This window comes from Oncorhynchus mykiss, unplaced genomic scaffold (assembly GCF_013265735.2).
Source record: "Oncorhynchus mykiss isolate Arlee unplaced genomic scaffold, USDA_OmykA_1.1 un_scaffold_401, whole genome shotgun sequence".
Classification (NCBI taxonomy): Eukaryota; Metazoa; Chordata; class Actinopteri; order Salmoniformes; family Salmonidae; genus Oncorhynchus; species Oncorhynchus mykiss.
The window spans coordinates 25,999-45,488 of record NW_023493848.1 but is presented as its reverse complement, the minus strand read 5'-3'; the positions used below and the strand labels follow the sequence as shown (position 1 = coordinate 45,488).

Genomic DNA, 19,490 nt, shown 5'->3' with positions numbered 1-19,490 from the left:
GTTACCTAGAGCGTCTGCACTCCCTTGTATTTTAGTCTTCTTTTTCATTTTCTTTTTTAAAATCTTTATGTATCTCATGTTGCTCTTGCGTCCTTCATCTTTTTTGATTCTCTTTCTAAAAATGTTAATTTCTCTGATGTTGCTCTTTCTTTCATCGTATAAACTTAGAATTAGTTTCTGCTTTTATGTCTGAAGCAGATTGAATTAGAAAAACACGGCAGATAATTGCAATAACAGACGTGGGAATGAGGGTAAAGGCTGGATTCCCTTTATTTTCCGGTGTCCTTGGTCGCCTTGTTTGAAATTACATTACAGTTTTCTGTTGAGAAAAAGTTGCAGTGGTGGACTTTGAACCGACACCTCTGAAAGACTGGGTCCTTAAATCCAGTTCTCTGGACAGCTCGCCGACAGTACCCACTGTTAAAATAGACTGCTTGGTCATCGCACAGACCATCACAACTTTCCTTTTTTCCAATCAAGGATTTGACGTGAACAACTACCGGTAGGAGGTGCAACTGCCACCGTGGGGGCACAGGACTTGGTGGCTGGTTGGTTAAGGCGATGGACTACACTATTGAGTTGGAACCCCATCCGTGACACACAACATTGCTTCTTTTCTCCCTTGCATGGCCCTGCATGAAAGTAAAAACACTGAAATAAAGCAGAACATGTGATAGCTTGCGCAAACAAACTCAATAAAGATGGCAGTGGTGGGATTTGAACCCACGCCTCCTTAGAGACTGGAGCCTTAATCCAGCGCCTTAGACCGCTCGGCCACACTACCCAGCTCTGGCAAGGTTTCCAAACTTTCTCGTCAATTACCTAGAGCGTCTGCACTTCCTTGTATTTTAGTCTTCTTTTTCATTTTCTTCTTTAAAATCTTTATGTATCTCATGTTGCTCTTGCGTCCTTCATCTTTTTTTGATTCTCTTTCTAAAAATCTTAATTTATCTGATGTTGCTCTTTCTTTCATCGTATAAACTTAGAATTAGTTTCTGCTTTTATGTCTGAAGCAGATTGAATTAGAAAAACACGGCAGATAATAGCAATAATAGACGTGGGAATGAGGGTAAAGGCTGGATTCCCTTTATTTTCCGGTGTCCTTGGTGGCCTTGTTTGAAATTACATTACAGTTTTCTGTTGAGAAAAAGTTGCAGTGGTGGACTTTGAACCGACACCTCTGAAAGACTGGGTCCTTAAATCCAGTTCTCTGGACAGCTCGCCCACAGTACCAACTGTTAAAATGGACTGCTGGGTCGTCCCACAGACCATCACAACTTTCCTTTTTTCCAATCAAGGATTTGACGTGAACAACCACCGGTAGGAGGTGCAACTGCCACCGTGAGAGCACAGGACTTGGTGGCTGGTTGGTTAAGGCGACGGACAACACTACCCAGCTCTGGCAAGATTTCCAAACTTTCTCGTCAGTTACCTAGAGCGTCTGCACTTCCTTGTATTTTAGTCTTCTTTTTCATTTTCTTCTTTAAAATCTTTATGTATCTCATGTTGCTCTTGCGTCCTTCATCTTTTTTTGATTCTCTTTTTAAAAATCTTAATTTATCTGATGTTGCTCTTTCTTCCATCGTATAAACTTAGAATTAGTTTCTGCTTCTATGTCTGAAGCAGATTGAATTAGAAAAACACGGCAGATAATTGCAATAACAGACGTGGGAATTAGGGTAAAGGCTGGATTCCCTTTATTTGTCCGGTGTCCTTGGTGGCCTTGTTTGAAATTACATTACAGTTTTCTGTTGAGAAAAAGTTGCAGCGGTGGACTTTGAACCGACACCGCCGAAAGACTGGGTCCTTAAATCCAGTTCTCTGGACAGCTCGGCCACAGTTCCCACTGTCAAAATGGACTGCTTGGTCGTCGCACAGACCATCACAACTTTCCTTTTTTCCAATCAAGGATTTGACGTGAACAACCACCGGTAGGAGGTGCAACTGCCACCGCGGGGGCACAGGACTTGGTGGCTGGTTGGTTAAGGCGATGGACTACACTATTGAGTCGGATCCCCATCCGTGACACACAAGATCGCTTCTTTTCTCTCTTGCATGGCCCTGCATGAAAGTAAAAACGCTGAAATAAAGCAGAACATGTGATAGCTTGCGCAAACAAACTCAATAAAGATGGCAGTGGTGGGATTTCAACCCACGCCTCCTTAGAGACTGGAGCCTTAATCCAGCGCCTTATACCGCTAGGCCACACTACCCAGCTCTTTCAAAATTGCCAGACTTTCTCGTCAGTTACCTAGAGCGTCTGCAGTCCCTTGTATTTTAGTCTTTTTCATTTTCTTCTTTAAAATCTTTATGTATCTCTTGCGTCCTTCATCTTTTTTTGATTCTCTTTCTAAAAATCTTAATTTATCTGATGTTGCTCTTTCTTTCATCGTATAAACTTAGAATTAGTTTCTGCTTTTATGTCTGAAGCAGATTGAATTAGAAAAACACGGCAGATAATTGCAATAACAGACGTGGGAATTAGGGTAAAGGCTGGATTCCCTTTATTTGTCCGGTGTCCTTGGTGGCCTTGTTTGAAATTACATTACAGTTTTCTGTTGAGAAAAAGTTTCAGCGGTGGACTTTGAACCGACACCTCCGAAAGACTGGGTCCTTAAATCCAGTTCTCTGGACAGCTCGACCACAGTTCCCATTGTTAAAATGGACTGCTTGGTCGTCGCACAGACCATCACAACTTTCCTTTTTTCCAATCAAGGAATTGACATGAACAACCACCAGTAGGAGGTGCAATTGCCAGCGCGGGGGCACAGGACTTGGTGGCTGGTTGGTTAAGGCGACGGACTACACTATTGAGTTGGAACCCCATCCGTGACACACAACATTGCTTCTTTTCTCCCTTGCATGGCCCTGCATGAAAGTAAAAACGCTGAAATAAAGCAGAACATGTGATTAATCCAGCGCCTTAGACCGCTCGGCCACACTACCCAGCTCTGGAAAACATTCACACTTTCTCTTCAGTTACCTAGAGCGTCTGCACTTCCTTGTATTTTAGTCTTCTTTTTCATTTTCTTCTTAAAAATCTTTATGTATCTCATGTTGCTCTTGCGTCCTTCATCTTTTTTTGATTCTCTTTTTAAAAATCTTAATTTATCTGATGTTGCTCTTTCTTCCATCGTATAAACTTAGAATTAGTTTCTGCTTTTATGTCTGAAGCAGATTGAATCTGAAAAACACAGCAGATAATTTCAAAAACAGAGGTGGGAATTAGGGTAAAGGCTGGATTCCATTTATTTGTCCGGTGTCCTTGGTGGCCTTGCTTGAAATTACATTACAGTTTTCTGTTGAGAAAAAGTTAAAGCGGTGGACTTTGAACCCACACCTCTGAAAGACTGGATCCTTAAATACAGTTGTCTGGACAGCTTGGCCACAGTACCCATTGTTAAAATGGACTGCTTGGTCGTCGCACAGACCATCACAACTTTCCTTTTTTCCAATCAAGGATTTGACGTGAACAACCACCGGTAGGAGGTGCACCTGCCACTGCGGGGGCACAGGTCTTGGTGGCTGGTTGGTTAAGGCGATGGACTACACTATTGAGTCGGATCACCATCCGTGACACACAACGTTGCTTCTTTTCTCCCTTGCATGGCCCTGCATGAAAGTAAAAACGCTGAAATAAAGCAGAAAATGTGATAGCTTGCGCAAACAAACTCAATAAAGATGGCAGTGGTGGGATTTGAACCCACGCCTCCTTAGAGACTGGAGCCTAAATCCAGCACCTTAGACCGCTCGGCCACACTACCCAGCTCTGGGGAACTATTCACACTTTCTCGTCAGTTACCTAGAGCGTCTGCACTTCCTTGTATTTTAGTCTTCTTTTTCATTTTCTTCTTTAAAATCTTTATGTATCTCATGTTGCTCTTGCGTCCTTCATCTTTTTTTATTCTCTTTTTAAAAATCTTGATTTATCTCATGTTGCTCTCTCTTCCATTGTGTACACTGAAAATTAGTTTCTGCTTTTATGTCTGAAGCAGATTGAATCTGAAAAACACAGCAGATAATTTCAAAAACAGAGGTGGGAATGAGGGTAAAGGCTGGATTCCCTTTATTTGTCCGGTGTCCTTGGTGGCCTTGCTTGAAATTACATTACAGTTTTCTGTTGAGAAAAAGTTAAAGCGGTGGACTTTGAACCCACACCTCTGAAAGACTGGATCCTTAAATACAGTTCTCTGGACAGCTTGGCCACAGTACCCATTGTTAAAATGGACTGCTAGGTCGTCGCACAGCCCAGGCCAACTTTCCTTGTTTACAATCAAGTCTTTGACGTGAACAACCACCGGTAGGAGGTGCAACTGCCACCGCGGGGGCACAGGACTTGGTGGCTGGTTGGTTAAGGCGATGGACTACACTATTGAGTTGGAACCCCATCCGTGCCACACAACATTGATTTTTTTCTCCCTTACATGAAAGTAAAAATGCTGAAAAAAAGCAGAACATGTGATAGCTTGCGCAAACAAACTCAATAAAGATGGCAGTGGTGGGATTTGAACCCACGCCTCCTTAGAGACTGGAGCCTAAATCCAGCGCCTTAGACCGCTCGGCCACACTACCCAGCTCTGGCAAGATTTCCACACTTTCTCGTTAGTTACCTAGAGCGTCTGCACTCCCTTGTATTTTAGTCTTCTTTTTCATCTTCTTCTTTAAAATCTTTAGTATCTCATGTTGCTCTTGCGTCCTTCATCTTTTTTTTATTCTATTTTTAAAAATCTTAATTTATCTGATGTTGCTCTTTCTTCCATTGTGTACACTGAAAATTAGTTTCTGCTTTTATGTCTGAAGCAGATTGAATCTGAAAAACACAGCAGATAATTTCAAAAACAGAGGTGGGAATTAGGGTAAAGGCTGGATTCCCTTTATTTGTCCGGTGTCCTTGGTGGCCTTGCTTGAAATTACATTACAGTTTTCTGTTGAGAAAAAGTTAAAGCGGTGGACTTTGAACCTACACCTCTGAAAGACTGGATCCTTAAATACAGTTCTCTGGACAGCTTGGCCACAGTACCCACTGTTAAAATGGACTGCTAGGTCGTCGCATAGCCCAGGCCAACTTTCCTTGTTTACAATCAAGGCTTTGACGTGAACAACCACCGCCAGGAGGAGCAACTGCCACCGCGGGAGCACAGGACTTGGTGGTTGGTTGGTTAAGGCGATGGACTACACTATTGAGATGGAACCCCATCCGTGACCAACAACATTGCTTCTTTTCTCCCTTGCATGGCCCTGCATGAAAGTAAAAACGCTGAAATAAAGCAGAACATGTGATAGCTTGCGCAAACAAACTCAATAAAGATGGCAGTGGTGGGATTTGAACCCACGCCTCCTTAGAGACTGGAGCCTTAATCCAGCGCCTTAGACCGCTCGGCCACACTACCCAGCTCTGGGGAACTATTCACAATTTCTCGTCAGTTACCTAGAGCGTCTGCACTCCCTTGTATTTTAGTCTTCTTTTTCATTTTCTTCTTTAAAATCTTTATGTATCTCATGTTGCTCTTGCGTCCTTCATCTTTTTTTTATTCTCTTTTTAAAAATCTTGATTTATCTCATGTTGCTCCTTCTTCCATTGTGTACACTGAAAATTAGTTTCTGCTTTTATGTCTGAAGCAGATTGAATCTGAAAAACACAGCAGATAATTTCAATAACAGACGTGGGAATTAGGGTAAAGGCTGGATTCCATTTATTTGTCCGGTGTCCTTGGTGGCCTTGCTTGAAATTACATTACAGTTTTCTGTTGAGAAAAAGTTAAAGCGGTGGACTTTGAACCCACACCTCTGAAAGACTGGATCCTTAAATACAGTTCTCTGGACAGCTTGGCCACAGTACCCATTGTTAAAATGGACTGCTAGGTCGTCGCACAGCCCAGGCCAACTTTCCTTGTTTACAATCAAGTCTTTGACGTGAACAACCACCGGTAGGAGGTGCAACTGCCACCGCGGGGGCACAGGACTTGGTGGCTGGTTGGTTAAGGCGATGGACTACACTATTGAGTTGGAACCCCATCCGTGACACACAACATTGCTTCTTTTCTCCCTTGCATGGCCCTGCATGAAAGTAAAAACGCTGAAATTAAGCAGAAGATGTGATAGCTTCCGCAAACAAACTCAATAAAGATGGCAGTGGTGGGATTTTAACCCACGCCTCCTTAGAGACTGGAGCCTAAATCCAGCGCCTTAGACCGCTCGGCCACACTACCCAGCTCTTGCAAGATTGCCAGACTTTCTCGTCAGTTACCTAGAGCGTCTGCAGTCCCTTGTATTTTAGTCTTTTTCATTTTCTTCTTTAAAATCTTTATGTATCTCATGTTGCTCTTGCGTCCTTCATCTCTTTTTTGATTCTCTTTCTAAAAATGTTAATTCATCTGATGTTGCTCTTTCTTCCATCGTATAAACTTAGAATTAGTTTCTGCTTTTATGTCTGAAGCAGATTGAATTAGAAAAACATGGCAGATAATTGCAATAACAGACGTGGGAATGAGGGTAAAGGCTGGATTCCCTTTATTTGTCCGGTGTCCTTGGTGGCCTTGTTTGAAATTACATTACAGTTTTCTGTTGAGAAAAAGTTGCAGCGGTGGACTTTGAACCGACACCTCCGAAAGACTGGGTCCTTAAATCCAGTTCTCTGGACAGCTCGGCCACAGTTCCCACTGTTAAAATGGACTGCTTGGTCGTCGCACAGACCATCACAACTTTCCTTTTTTCCAATCAAGGATTTGACGTGAACAACCACCGGTAGGAGGTGCACCTGCCACTGCGGGGGCACAGGTCTTGGTGGCTGGTTGGTTAAGGCGATGGACTACACTATTGAGTCGGATCACCATCCGTGACACACAACGTTGCTTCTTTTCTCCCTTGCATGGCCCTGCATGAAAGTAAAAACGCTGAAATAAAGCAGAAAATGTGATAGCTTGCGCAAACAAACTCAATAAAGATCGCAGTGGTGGGATTTGAACCCACGCTTCCTTAGAGACTGGAGCCTAAATCCAGCGCCTTAGACCGCTCGGCCACACTACCCAGCTCTTGCAAGATTGCCAGACTTTCTCGTCAGTTACCTAGAGCGTCTGCAGTCCCTTGTATTTTAGTCTTTTTCATTTTCTTCTTTAAAATCTTTATGTATCTCATGTTGCTCTTGCGTCCTTCATCTCTTTTTTGATTCTCTTTCTAAAAATGTTAATTTATCTGATGTTGCTCTTTCTTTCATCGTATCAACTTAGAATTAGTTTCTGCTTTCATGTCTGAAGCAGATTGAATTAGAAAAACATGGCAGATAATTGCAATAACAGACATGGGAATTAGGGTAAAGGCTGGATTCCCTTTATTTGTCCGGTGTCCTTGGTGGCCTTGTTTGAAATTACATTACAGTTTTCTGTTGAGAAAAAGTTGCAGCGGTGGACTTTGAACCGACACCTCCGAAAGACTGGGTCCTTAAATCCAGTTCTCTGGACAGCTCGGCCACAGTTCCCACAGTTAAAATGGACTGCTTGGTCGTCGCACAGACCATCACAACTTTCCTTTTTTCCAATCAAGGATTTGACGTGAACAACCACCGGTAGGAGGTGCAACTGCCACTGCGGGGGCACAGGATTTGGTGGCTGGTTGGTTAAGGCGATGGACTACACTATTGAGTCGGATCCCCATCCGTGACACACAACATTGCTTCTTTTCTCCCTTGCATGGCCCTGCATGAAAGTAAAAACGCTGAAATAAAGCAGAAAATGTGATAGCTTGCGCAAACAAACTCAATAAAGATAGCAGTGGCGGGATTTGAACCCACGCCTCCTTAGAGACTGGAGCCTAAATCCAGCGCCTTAGACCGCTCGGCCACACTACCCAGCTCTGGGGAACTATTCACACTTTCTCGTCAGTTACCTAGAGCGTCTGCACTCCCTTGTATTTTAGTCTTCTTTTTCATTTTCTTCTTTAAAATCTTTATGTATCTCATGTTGCTCTTGCGTCCTTCATCTTTTTTTTATTCTCTTTTTAAAAATCTTGATTTATCTCATGTTGCTCTTTCTTCTATTGTGTACACTGAAAATTAGTTTCTGCTTTTGTCTGAAGCAGATTGAATCTGAAAAACACAGCAGATAATTTCAAAAACAGAGGTGGGAATTAGGGTAAAGGCTGGATTCCCTTTATTTGTCCGGTGTCCTTGGTGGCCTTGCTTGAAATTACATTACAGTTTTCTGTTGAGAAAAAGTTAAAGCGGTGGACTTTGAACCTACACCTCTGAAAGACTGGATCCTTAAATACAGTTCTCTGGACAGCTTGGCCACAGTACCCACTGTTAAAATGGACTGCTAGGTCGTCGCATAGCCCAGGCCAACTTTCCTTGTTTACAATCAAGGCTTTGACGTGAACAACCACCGCCAGGAGGAGCAACTGCCACCGCGGGAGCACAGGACTTGGTGGTTGGTTGGTTAAGGCGATGGACTACACTATTGAGATGGAACCCCATCCGTGACCAACAACATTGCTTCTTTTCTCCCTTGCATGGCCCTGCATGAAAGTAAAAACGCTGAAATAAAGCAGAACATGTGATAGCTTGCGCAAACAAACTCAATAAAGATGGCAGTGGTGGGATTTGAACCCACGCCTCCTTAGAGACTGGAGCCTTAATCCAGCGCCTTAGACCGCTCGGCCACACTACCCAGCTCTGGGGAACTATTCACAATTTCTCGTCAGTTACCTAGAGCGTCTGCACTCCCTTGTATTTTAGTCTTCTTTTTCATTTTCTTCTTTAAAATCTTTATGTATCTCATGTTGCTCTTGCGTCCTTCATCTTTTTTTTATTCTCTTTTTAAAAATCTTGATTTATCTCATGTTGCTCCTTCTTCCATTGTGTACACTGAAAATTAGTTTCTGCTTTTATGTCTGAAGCAGATTGAATCTGAAAAACACAGCAGATAATTTCAATAACAGACGTGGGAATTAGGGTAAAGGCTGGATTCCATTTATTTGTCCGGTGTCCTTGGTGGCCTTGCTTGAAATTACATTACAGTTTTCTGTTGAGAAAAAGTTAAAGCGGTGGACTTTGAACCCACACCTCTGAAAGACTGGATCCTTAAATACAGTTCTCTGGACAGCTTGGCCACAGTACCCATTGTTAAAATGGACTGCTAGGTCGTCGCACAGCCCAGGCCAACTTTCCTTGTTTACAATCAAGTCTTTGACGTGAACAACCACCGGTAGGAGGTGCAACTGCCACCGCGGGGGCACAGGACTTGGTGGCTGGTTGGTTAAGGCGATGGACTACACTATTGAGTTGGAACCCCATCCGTGACACACAACATTGCTTCTTTTCTCCCTTGCATGGCCCTGCATGAAAGTAAAAACGCTGAAATTAAGCAGAAGATGTGATAGCTTCCGCAAACAAACTCAATAAAGATGGCAGTGGTGGGATTTTAACCCACGCCTCCTTAGAGACTGGAGCCTAAATCCAGCGCCTTAGACCGCTCGGCCACACTACCCAGCTCTTGCAAGATTGCCAGACTTTCTCGTCAGTTACCTAGAGCGTCTGCAGTCCCTTGTATTTTAGTCTTTTTCATTTTCTTCTTTAAAATCTTTATGTATCTCATGTTGCTCTTGCGTCCTTCATCTCTTTTTTGATTCTCTTTCTAAAAATGTTAATTCATCTGATGTTGCTCTTTCTTCCATCGTATAAACTTAGAATTAGTTTCTGCTTTTATGTCTGAAGCAGATTGAATTAGAAAAACATGGCAGATAATTGCAATAACAGACGTGGGAATGAGGGTAAAGGCTGGATTCCCTTTATTTGTCCGGTGTCCTTGGTGGCCTTGTTTGAAATTACATTACAGTTTTCTGTTGAGAAAAAGTTGCAGCGGTGGACTTTGAACCGACACCTCCGAAAGACTGGGTCCTTAAATCCAGTTCTCTGGACAGCTCGGCCACAGTTCCCACTGTTAAAATGGACTGCTTGGTCGTCGCACAGACCATCACAACTTTCCTTTTTTCCAATCAAGGATTTGACGTGAACAACCACCGGTAGGAGGTGCACCTGCCACTGCGGGGGCACAGGTCTTGGTGGCTGGTTGGTTAAGGCGATGGACTACACTATTGAGTCGGATCACCATCCGTGACACACAACGTTGCTTCTTTTCTCCCTTGCATGGCCCTGCATGAAAGTAAAAACGCTGAAATAAAGCAGAAAATGTGATAGCTTGCGCAAACAAACTCAATAAAGATCGCAGTGGTGGGATTTGAACCCACGCTTCCTTAGAGACTGGAGCCTAAATCCAGCGCCTTAGACCGCTCGGCCACACTACCCAGCTCTTGCAAGATTGCCAGACTTTCTCGTCAGTTACCTAGAGTGTCTGCAGTCCCTTGTATTTTAGTCTTTTTCATTTTCTTCTTTAAAATCTTTATGTATCTCATGTTGCTCTTGCGTCCTTCATCTCTTTTTTGATTCTCTTTCTAAAAATGTTAATTTATCTGATGTTGCTCTTTCTTTCATCGTATCAACTTAGAATTAGTTTCTGCTTTCATGTCTGAAGCAGATTGAATTAGAAAAACATGGCAGATAATTGCAATAACAGACATGGGAATTAGGGTAAAGGCTGGATTCCCTTTATTTGTCCGGTGTCCTTGGTGGCCTTGTTTGAAATTACATTACAGTTTTCTGTTGAGAAAAAGTTGCAGCGGTGGACTTTGAACCGACACCTCCGAAAGACTGGGTCCTTAAATCCAGTTCTCTGGACAGCTCGGCCACAGTTCCCACAGTTAAAATGGACTGCTTGGTCGTCGCACAGACCATCACAACTTTCCTTTTTTCCAATCAAGGATTTGACGTGAACAACCACCGGTAGGAGGTGCAACTGCCACTGCGGGGGCACAGGATTTGGTGGCTGGTTGGTTAAGGCGATGGACTACACTATTGAGTCGGATCCCCATCCGTGACACACAACATTGCTTCTTTTCTCCCTTGCATGGCCCTGCATGAAAGTAAAAACGCTGAAATAAAGCAGAAAATGTGATAGCTTGCGCAAACAAACTCAATAAAGATAGCAGTGGCGGGATTTGAACCCACGCCTCCTTAGAGACTGGAGCCTAAATCCAGCGCCTTAGACCGCTCGGCCACACTACCCAGCTCTGGGGAACTATTCACACTTTCTCGTCAGTTACCTAGAGCGTCTGCACTCCCTTGTATTTTAGTCTTCTTTTTCATTTTCTTCTTTAAAATCTTTATGTATCTCATGTTGCTCTTGCGTCCTTCATCTTTTTTTTATTCTCTTTTTAAAAATCTTGATTTATCTCATGTTGCTCTTTCTTCTATTGTGTACACTGAAAATTAGTTTCTGCTTTTGTCTGAAGCAGATTGAATCTGAAAAACACAGCAGATAATTTCAAAAACAGAGGTGGGAATTAGGGTAAAGGCTGGATTCCATTTATTTGTCCGGTGTCCTTGGTGGCCTTGCTTGAAATTACATTACAGTTTTCTGTTGAGAAAAAGTTAAAGCGGTGGACTTTGAACCCACACCTCTGAAAGACTGGATCCTTAAATACAGTTCTCTGGACAGCTTGGCCACAGTACCCACTGTTAAAATGGACTGCTTGGTCGTTGCACAGACCATCACAACTTTCCTTTTTTCCAATCAAGGATTTGTTGTGAACAACCACCGGTAGGAGGTGCAACTGCCACCGCGGGGGCACAGGACTTGGTGGCTGGTTGGTTAAGGCGATGGACTATTGAGTTGGAACCCCATCCGTGACACACAACATTGCTTCTTTTCTCCCTTGCATGGCCCTGCATGAAAGTAAAAACGCTGAAATTAAGCAGAACATGTGATAGCTTCCGCAAACAAACTCAATAAAGATGGCAGTGGTGGGATTTGAACCCACGCCTCCTTAGAGACTGGAGCCTAAATCCAGCGCCTTAGACCGCTCGGCCACACTATCCAGCTTTTGCAAGATTGCCAGACTTTCTCGTCAGTTACCTAGAGCGTCTGCAGTCCCTTGTATTTTAGTCTTTTTCATTTTCTTCTTTAAAATCTTTATGTATCTCATGTTGCTTTTGCGTCCTTCATCTCTTTTTTGATTCTCTTTCTAAAAATGTTAATTTATCTGATGTTGCTCTTTCTTTCATCGTATAAACTTAGAATTCGCACAGCCCAGCCCAAGTTTCCTTGTTTCCAATCAAGGATTTGACGTGATAAACCACCGGTAGGAGGTGCAACTGCCACCGCGGGGGCACAGGACTTGGTGGCTGGTTGGTTAAGGCGATGGACTACACTATTGAGTTGGAACCCTATCCGTGAAACACAACATTGCCTCTTTTCTCCCTTGCATGGCCCTGCATGAAAGTAAAAACGCTGAAATAGAGCAGAACATGTGATAGCTTGCGCAAACAAACTCAATAAAGATGGCAGTGGTGGGATTTGAACCCACGCCTCCTTAGAGACTTGAGCCTAAATCCAGCGCCTTAGACCGCTCGGCCACACTACCCAGCTCTGGCAAGATTTCCACACTTTCTCGTCAGTTACCTAGAGCGTCTGCACTCCCTTGTATTTTAGTCTTCTTTTTCATTTTCTTCTTTAAAATCTTTATGTATCTCATGTTGCTCTTGCGTCCTTCATCTTTTTTTGATTCTCTTTTTAAAAATCTTAATTTATCTGATGTTGCACTTTCTTCCATCGTATAAACTTAGAATTCGTTTCTGCTTTTATGTCTGAAGCAGACTGAATTAGAAAAACACGGCAGATAATTGCAATAACAGATGTGGGAATTAGGGTAAAGGCTGGATTCCCTTTATTTGTCCGGTGTCCTTGGTGGCCTTGTTTGAAATTACATTACAGTTTTCTGTTGAGAAAAAGTTGCAGTGGTGGACTTTGAACCCACACCTCCGAAAGACTGGGTCCTTAAATCCAGTTATCTGGACAGCTCGGCCATAGTACCCAATCTTAAAATGGACTGCTTGGTCGTCGCACAGACCATCACAACTTCCCTTTTTTCCAATAAAGGATTTGACGTGAACAACCACCGGTAGGAGGTGCAACTGCCATCGCGGGGGCACAGGACTTGGTGGCTGGTTGGTTAAGGCGATGGACTACACTATTGAGATGGAACCCCATCCGTGACACACAACATTGTTTCTTTTCTCCCTTGCATGGCCCTGCATGAAAGTAAAAAGGCTGAAATAAAGCAGAACATGTGATAGCTTGGGCAAACAAACTCAATAAAGATGGCAGTGGAGGGATTTGAACCCACGCCTCCTTAAAGACTGGAGCCTTAATCCAGCGCCTTAGACCGCTCGGCCACACTACCCAGCTCAGGCAAGATCTCCACACTTTCTCGTCAGTTACCTAGAGCGTCTGCACTCCCTTGTATTTTAGTCTTCTTTTTCATTTTCTTGTTTAAAATCTTTATGTATCTCATGTTGCTCTTGCGTCCTTCATCTTTTTTTGATTCTCTTTTTAAAAATCTTAATTTATCTGATGTTGCTCTTTCTTCCATCTTATAAACTTAGAATTAGTTTCTGCTTTTATGTCTGAAGTAGACTGAATTAGAAAAACACAGCAGATAATTGCAATAACAGACGTGGGAATTAGGGTAAAGGCTGGATTCCCTTTATTTGTCCGGTGTCCTTGGTGGCCTTGTTTGAAATTACATTACAGTTTTCTGTTGAGAAAAACTTGCAGCGGTGGACTTTGAACGGACACCTCCGAAAGACTGTGTCCTTAAATCCAGTTCTCTGGACAGCTCGGCCACAGTTCCCACTGTTAAAATGGACTGCTTGGTCGTCGCACAGACCATCACAACTTCCCTTTTTTCCAATAAAGGATTTGACATGAACAACCACTGGTAGAAGGTGCAACTTCCACCGTGAGAGCACAGGACTTGGTGGCTGGTTGGTTAAGGCGATGGACTACACTATTGAGTTGGAACCCCATCCGTGACACACAACATTGCTTCTTTTCTCCCTTGCATGGCCCTGCATGAAAGTAAAAACGCTGAAATAAAGCAGAACATGTGATAGCTTGCGCAAACAAACTCAATAAAGATGGCAGTGGTGGGATTTGAACCCACGCCTCCTTATAGACTGGAGCCTAAATCCAGCGCCTTAGACCACTCGGCCACACTACCCAGCTCTGGTAAGATTTCCACACTTTCTTGTCAGTTACCTAGAGCGTCTGCACTCCCTTGTATTTTAGTCTTCTTTTTCATTTTCTTCTTTAAAATCTTTATGTATCTCATGTTGCTCTTGCGTCCTTCATCTTTTTTTTATTCTCTTTTTAAAAATATTAATTTATCTGATGTTGCTCTTTCTTCCATCGTATAAACTTAGAATTAGTTTCTGCTTTTATGTCTGAAGCAGATTGAATTAGAAAAACACGGCAGATAATTGCAATAACAGACGTGGGAATTAGGGTAAAGGCTGGATTCCCTTTATTTGTCCGGTGTCCTTGGTGGCCTTGTTTGAAATTACATTAAAGTTTTCTGTTGAGAAAAAGTTGCAGAGGTGGACTTTGAACCTACACCTCCGAAAGACTGGGTCCTTAAATCCAGTTCTCTGGACAGCTCGTCACAGTACCAACTGTTAAAATGGACTGCTGGGTCGTTGCACAGACCATCACAACTTTCCTTTTTTCCAATCAAGGATTTGACGTGAAGAACCACCGGTAGGAGGTGCAACTGCCACCGCGGGGGCACAGGACTTGGTGGCTGGTTGGTTAAGGCGATGGACTACACTATTGAGTTGGAACCCCATCCGTGACACACAACATTGCTTCTTTTCTCCCTTGCATGGCCCTGCATGAAAGTAAAAAAACACTCCCTTGTATTTTAGTCTTCTTTTTCATTTTCTTCTTTAAAATCTTTATGTATCTCATGTTGCTCTTGCGTCCTTCATCTTTTTTTGATTCTCTTTTTAAAAATCTTAATTTATCTGATGTTGCTCTTTCTTCCATCGTATACACTTAGAATTGGTTTCTGTTTTTATGTCTGAAGCAGATTGAATTAGAAAAACACGGCAGATAATTGCAATAACAGACGTGGGAATTAGGGTAAATGCTGGATTCCCTTTATTTGTCCGGTGTCCTTGGTGGCCTTGTTTGAAATTACATTACAGTTTTCTGTTGAGAAAAAGTTGCAGTGGTGGACTTTGAACCCACACCTCCGAAAGACTGGGTCCTTAAATCCAGTTCTCTGGACAGCTCGGCCACAGTACCCACTGTTAAAATGGACTGCTTGGTCGTCGCACAGACCATCACAACTTTCCTTTTTTCCAATCAAGGAATTGACATGAACAACCACCAGTAAGAGGTGCAACTGCCACCGTGAGAGCACAGGACTTGGTGGCTGGTTGGTTAAGGCGACGGACTACACTATTGAGTTGGAACCCCATCCGTGACACACAACATTGCTTCTTTTCTCCCTTGCATGGCCCTGCATGAAGTAAAAACGGTGAAATAAAGCAGAACATGTGATAGCTTGCGCAAACAAACTCAATAAAGATGGCAGTGGTGGGATTTGAACCCACGCCTCCTTAGAGACTGGAGCCTAAATCCAGCGCCTTAGACCGCTCGGCGACACTACCCAACTCCGGCAAAACATTCACACTTTCTCGTCAGTTACCTAGAGTGTCTGCACTTCCTTGTATTTTAGTCTTCTTTTTCATTTTCTTCTTTAAAATCTTTATGTATCTCATGTTGCTCTTGCGTCCTTCATCTTTTTTTCATTCTCTTTTTAAAAATCTTAATTTATCTGATGTTGCTCTTTCTTCCATCGTATAAACTTAGAATTAGTTTCTGCTTTTATGTCTGAAGCAGATTGAATTAGAAAAACACGGCAGATAATTGCAATAACAGACGTGGGAATTAGGGTAAAGGCTGGATTCCCTTTATTTGTCCGGTGTCCTTGGTGGCCTTGTTTGAAATTACATTACAGTTTTCTGTTGAGAAAAAGTTGCAGCGGTGGACTTTGAACCGACACCTCCGAAAGACTGGGTCCTTAAATCCAGTTCTCTGGACAGCTTGGCCACAGTTCCCACTGTTAAAATGGACTGCTGGGTCATCGCACAGACCATCACAACTTTACTTTTTTCCAATCAAGGATTTGACGTGAACAACTACCGAAGGAGGTGCAACTGCCACCGTGGGGGCACAGGACTTGGTGGCTGGTTGGTTAAGGCGATGGACTACACTATTGAGTTGGAACCCCATCCGTGACACACAACATTGCTTCTTTTTTCCCTTGCATGGCCCTGCATGAAAGTAAGAACGCTGAAATAAAGCAGAACATGTGATAGCTTGCGCAAACAAACTCAATAAAGATGGCAGTGGTGGTATTTGAACCCACGCCTCCTTAGAGACTGGAGCCTAAATCCAGCGCCTTAGACCGCTCGGCCACACTACCCAGCTCTGGCAAAATATTCACACTTTCTCGTCAGTTACCTAGAGCGTCTGCACTTCCTTGAATTTTAGTCTTCTTTTTCATTTTCTTCTTTAAAATCTTTACGTATCTCATGTTGCTCTTGCGTCCTTCATCTTTTTTTGATTCTCTTTCTAAAAATGTTAATTTATCTGATGTTGCTCTTTCTTTCATCGTATAAACTTAGAATTTGTTTCTGCTTTCATGTCTGAAGCAGATTGAATTAGAAAAACACGGCAGATAATTGCAATAACAGACGTGGGAATTAGGGTAAAGGCTGGATTCCCTTTATTTGTCCGGTGTCCTTGGTGGCCTTGTTTGAAATTACATTACAGTTTTCTGTTGAGAAAAAGTTGCAGCGGTGGACTTTGAACCGACACCTCCGAAAGACTGGGTCCTTAAATCCAGTTCTCTGGACAGCTTGGCCACAGTTCCCACTGTTAAAATAGACTGCTTGGTCATCGCACAGACCATCACAACTTTACTTTTTTCCAATCAAGGATTTGACGTGAACAACTACCGAAGGAGGTGCAACTGCCACCGTGGGGGCACAGGACTTGGTGGCTGGTTGGTTAAGGCGATGGACTACACTATTGAGTTGGAACCCCATCCGTGACACACAACATTGCTTCTTTTCTCCCTTGCATGACCCTGCATGAAAGTAAAAACGCTGAAATAAAGCAGAACATGTGATAGCTTGCGCAAACAAACTCAATAAAGATGGCAGTGGTGGGATTTCAACCCACGCCTCCTTAGAGACTGGAGCCTTAATCCAGCGCCTTAGACCGCTCGGCCACACTACCCAGCTCCGGAAAAACATTCACACTTTCTCTTCAGTTACCTAGAGCGTCTGCACTTCCTTGTATTTTAGTCTTCTTTTTCATTTTCTTCTTTAAAATCTTTATGTATCTCATGTTGCTCTTGCGTCCTTCATCTTTTTTTGATTCTCTTTTTAAAAATCTTAATTTATCTGATGTTGCTCTTTCTTCCATCGTATAAACTTAGAATTAGTTTCTGCTTTTATGTCTGAAGCAGATTGAATTAGAAAATCACGGCAGATAATTGCAATAACAGACGTGGGAATTAGGGTAAAGGCTGGATTCCCTTTATTTGTCCGGTGTCCTTGGTGGCCTTGTTTGAAATTACATTACAGTTTTCTGTTGAGAAAAAGTTGCAGCGGTGGACTTTGAACCGACACCTCCGAAAGACTGGGTCCTTAAATCCAGTTCTCTGGACAGCTTGGCCACAGTTCCCACTGTTAAAATGGACTGCTGGGTCATCGCACAGACCATCACAACTTTACTTTTTTCCAATCAAGGATTTGACGTGAACAACTACCGAAGGAGGTGCAACTGCCACCGTGGGGGCACAGGACTTGGTGGCTGGTTGGTTAAGGCGATGGACTACACTATTGAGTTGGAACCCCATCCGTGACACACAACATTGCTTCTTTTTTCCCTTGCATGGCCCTGCATGAAAGTAAGAACGCTGAAATAAAGCAGAACATGTGATAGCTTGCGCAAACAAACTCAATAAAGATGGCAGTGGTGGGATTTGAACCCACGCCTCCTTAGAGACTGGAGCCTAAATCCAGCGCCTTAGACCGCTCGGCCACACTACCCAGCTCTGGCAAAATATTCACACTTTCTCGTCAGTTACCTAGAGCGTCTGCACTTCCTTGAATTTTAGTCTTCTTTTTCATTTTCTTCTTTAAAATCTTTACGTATCTCATGTTGCTCTTGCGTCCTTCATCTTTTTTTGATTCTCTTTCTAAAAATGTTAATTTATCTGATGTTGCTCTTTCTTTCATCGTATAAACTTAGAATTTGTTTCTGCTTTCATGTCTGAAGCAGATTGAATTAGAAAAACACGGCAGATAATTGCAATAACAGACGTGGGAATTAGGGTAAAGGCTGGATTCCCTTTATTTGTCCGGTGTCCTTGGTGGCCTTGTTTGAAATTACATTACAGTTTTCTGTTGAGAAAAAGTTGCAGCGGTGGACTTTGAACCGACACCTCCGAAAGACTGGGTCCTTAAATCCAGTTCTCTGGACAGCTTGGCCACAGTTCCCACTGTTAAAATAGACTGCTTGGTCATCGCACAGACCATCACAACTTTACTTTTTTCCAATCAAGGATTTGACGTGAACAACTACCGAAGGAGGTGCAACTGCCACCGTGGGGGCACAGGACTTGGTGGCTGGTTGGTTAAGGCGATGGACTACACTATTGAGTTGGAACCCCATCCGTGACACACAACATTGCTTCTTTTCTCCCTTGCATGACCCTGCATGAAAGTAAAAACGCTGAAATAAAGCAGAACATGTGATAGCTTGCGCAAACAAACTCAATAAAGATGGCAGTGGTGGGATTTCAACCCACGCCTCCTTAGAGACTGGAGCCTTAATCCAGCGCCTTAGACCGCTCGGCCACACTACCCAGCTCCGGAAAAACATTCACACTTTCTCTTCAGTTACCTAGAGCGTCTGCACTTCCTTGTATTTTAGTCTTCTTTTTCATTTTCTTCTTTAAAATCTTTATGTATCTCATGTTGCTCTTGCGTCCTTCATCTTTTTTTGATTCTCTTTTTAAAAATCTTAATTTATCTGATGTTGCTCTTTCTTCCATCGTATAAACTTAGAATTAGTTTCTGCTTTTATGTCTGAAGCAGATTGAATTAGAAAATCACGGCAGATAATTGAAATAACAGACATGGGAATTAGGGTAAAGGCTGGATTCCCTTTATTTGTCCGGTGTCCTTGGTGGCCTTGTTTGAAAATACATTACAGTTTTCTGTTGAGAAAAAGTTGTAGCGGTGGACTTTGAACCGACACCTCCGAAAGACTGGGTCCTTAAATCCAGTTCTCTGGACAGCTCGGCCACAGTTCCCACTGTTAAAATGGAATGCTTGGTCGTCGCACAGACCATCACAACTTTCCTTTTTTCCAATCAAGGAATTGACATGAACAACCACCAGTAGGAGGTGCAATTGCCACAGCGGGGGCACAGGACTTGGTGGCTGGTTGTTTAAGGCGATGGACTACACTATTGAGTTGGAAGCCCATCCGTGACACACACCATTGCTTCTTTTCTCC

General features: G+C 43.0%; 21 non-coding genes across 21 annotated transcripts; all 21 read right to left on the bottom strand.

Moving 5' to 3' along the window:
* Window positions 1–702: 702 nt before the first annotated feature.
* On the bottom strand, window positions 703–784 carry trnal-aag. The gene has a single exon. It is a non-coding gene; the product is annotated as a tRNA-Leu (tRNA).
* A 1,347-nt stretch (window positions 785–2,131) lies between these two features.
* trnal-aag lies at window positions 2,132–2,213 on the bottom strand. Its single transcript has one exon. It is a non-coding gene; the product is annotated as a tRNA-Leu (tRNA).
* Window positions 2,214–3,682: 1,469 nt separating this feature from the next.
* trnal-uag lies at window positions 3,683–3,764 on the bottom strand. Its single transcript has one exon. It is a non-coding gene; the product is annotated as a tRNA-Leu (tRNA).
* A 726-nt stretch (window positions 3,765–4,490) lies between these two features.
* trnal-uag lies at window positions 4,491–4,572 on the bottom strand. The gene has a single exon. It is a non-coding gene; the product is annotated as a tRNA-Leu (tRNA).
* A 736-nt stretch (window positions 4,573–5,308) lies between these two features.
* On the bottom strand, window positions 5,309–5,390 carry trnal-aag. Its single transcript has one exon. It is a non-coding gene; the product is annotated as a tRNA-Leu (tRNA).
* Window positions 5,391–6,127: 737 nt separating this feature from the next.
* trnal-uag lies at window positions 6,128–6,209 on the bottom strand. The gene has a single exon. It is a non-coding gene; the product is annotated as a tRNA-Leu (tRNA).
* A 732-nt stretch (window positions 6,210–6,941) lies between these two features.
* Window positions 6,942–7,026, bottom strand: trnal-uag. Its single transcript has one exon. It is a non-coding gene; the product is annotated as a tRNA-Leu (tRNA).
* Window positions 7,027–7,761: 735 nt separating this feature from the next.
* On the bottom strand, window positions 7,762–7,843 carry trnal-uag. The gene has a single exon. It is a non-coding gene; the product is annotated as a tRNA-Leu (tRNA).
* A 735-nt stretch (window positions 7,844–8,578) lies between these two features.
* trnal-aag lies at window positions 8,579–8,660 on the bottom strand. The gene has a single exon. It is a non-coding gene; the product is annotated as a tRNA-Leu (tRNA).
* A 737-nt stretch (window positions 8,661–9,397) lies between these two features.
* trnal-uag lies at window positions 9,398–9,479 on the bottom strand. The gene has a single exon. It is a non-coding gene; the product is annotated as a tRNA-Leu (tRNA).
* A 732-nt stretch (window positions 9,480–10,211) lies between these two features.
* Window positions 10,212–10,296, bottom strand: trnal-uag. Its single transcript has one exon. It is a non-coding gene; the product is annotated as a tRNA-Leu (tRNA).
* A 735-nt stretch (window positions 10,297–11,031) lies between these two features.
* On the bottom strand, window positions 11,032–11,113 carry trnal-uag. Its single transcript has one exon. It is a non-coding gene; the product is annotated as a tRNA-Leu (tRNA).
* Window positions 11,114–11,843: 730 nt separating this feature from the next.
* On the bottom strand, window positions 11,844–11,926 carry trnal-uag. Its single transcript has one exon. It is a non-coding gene; the product is annotated as a tRNA-Leu (tRNA).
* Window positions 11,927–12,389: 463 nt separating this feature from the next.
* Window positions 12,390–12,471, bottom strand: trnal-uag. Its single transcript has one exon. It is a non-coding gene; the product is annotated as a tRNA-Leu (tRNA).
* A 737-nt stretch (window positions 12,472–13,208) lies between these two features.
* trnal-aag lies at window positions 13,209–13,290 on the bottom strand. The gene has a single exon. It is a non-coding gene; the product is annotated as a tRNA-Leu (tRNA).
* Window positions 13,291–14,027: 737 nt separating this feature from the next.
* Window positions 14,028–14,109, bottom strand: trnal-uag. Its single transcript has one exon. It is a non-coding gene; the product is annotated as a tRNA-Leu (tRNA).
* Window positions 14,110–15,480: 1,371 nt separating this feature from the next.
* trnal-uag lies at window positions 15,481–15,562 on the bottom strand. The gene has a single exon. It is a non-coding gene; the product is annotated as a tRNA-Leu (tRNA).
* A 736-nt stretch (window positions 15,563–16,298) lies between these two features.
* trnal-uag lies at window positions 16,299–16,380 on the bottom strand. Its single transcript has one exon. It is a non-coding gene; the product is annotated as a tRNA-Leu (tRNA).
* A 736-nt stretch (window positions 16,381–17,116) lies between these two features.
* trnal-aag lies at window positions 17,117–17,198 on the bottom strand. Its single transcript has one exon. It is a non-coding gene; the product is annotated as a tRNA-Leu (tRNA).
* A 736-nt stretch (window positions 17,199–17,934) lies between these two features.
* On the bottom strand, window positions 17,935–18,016 carry trnal-uag. The gene has a single exon. It is a non-coding gene; the product is annotated as a tRNA-Leu (tRNA).
* A 736-nt stretch (window positions 18,017–18,752) lies between these two features.
* On the bottom strand, window positions 18,753–18,834 carry trnal-aag. The gene has a single exon. It is a non-coding gene; the product is annotated as a tRNA-Leu (tRNA).
* Window positions 18,835–19,490: the final 656 nt, after the last annotated feature.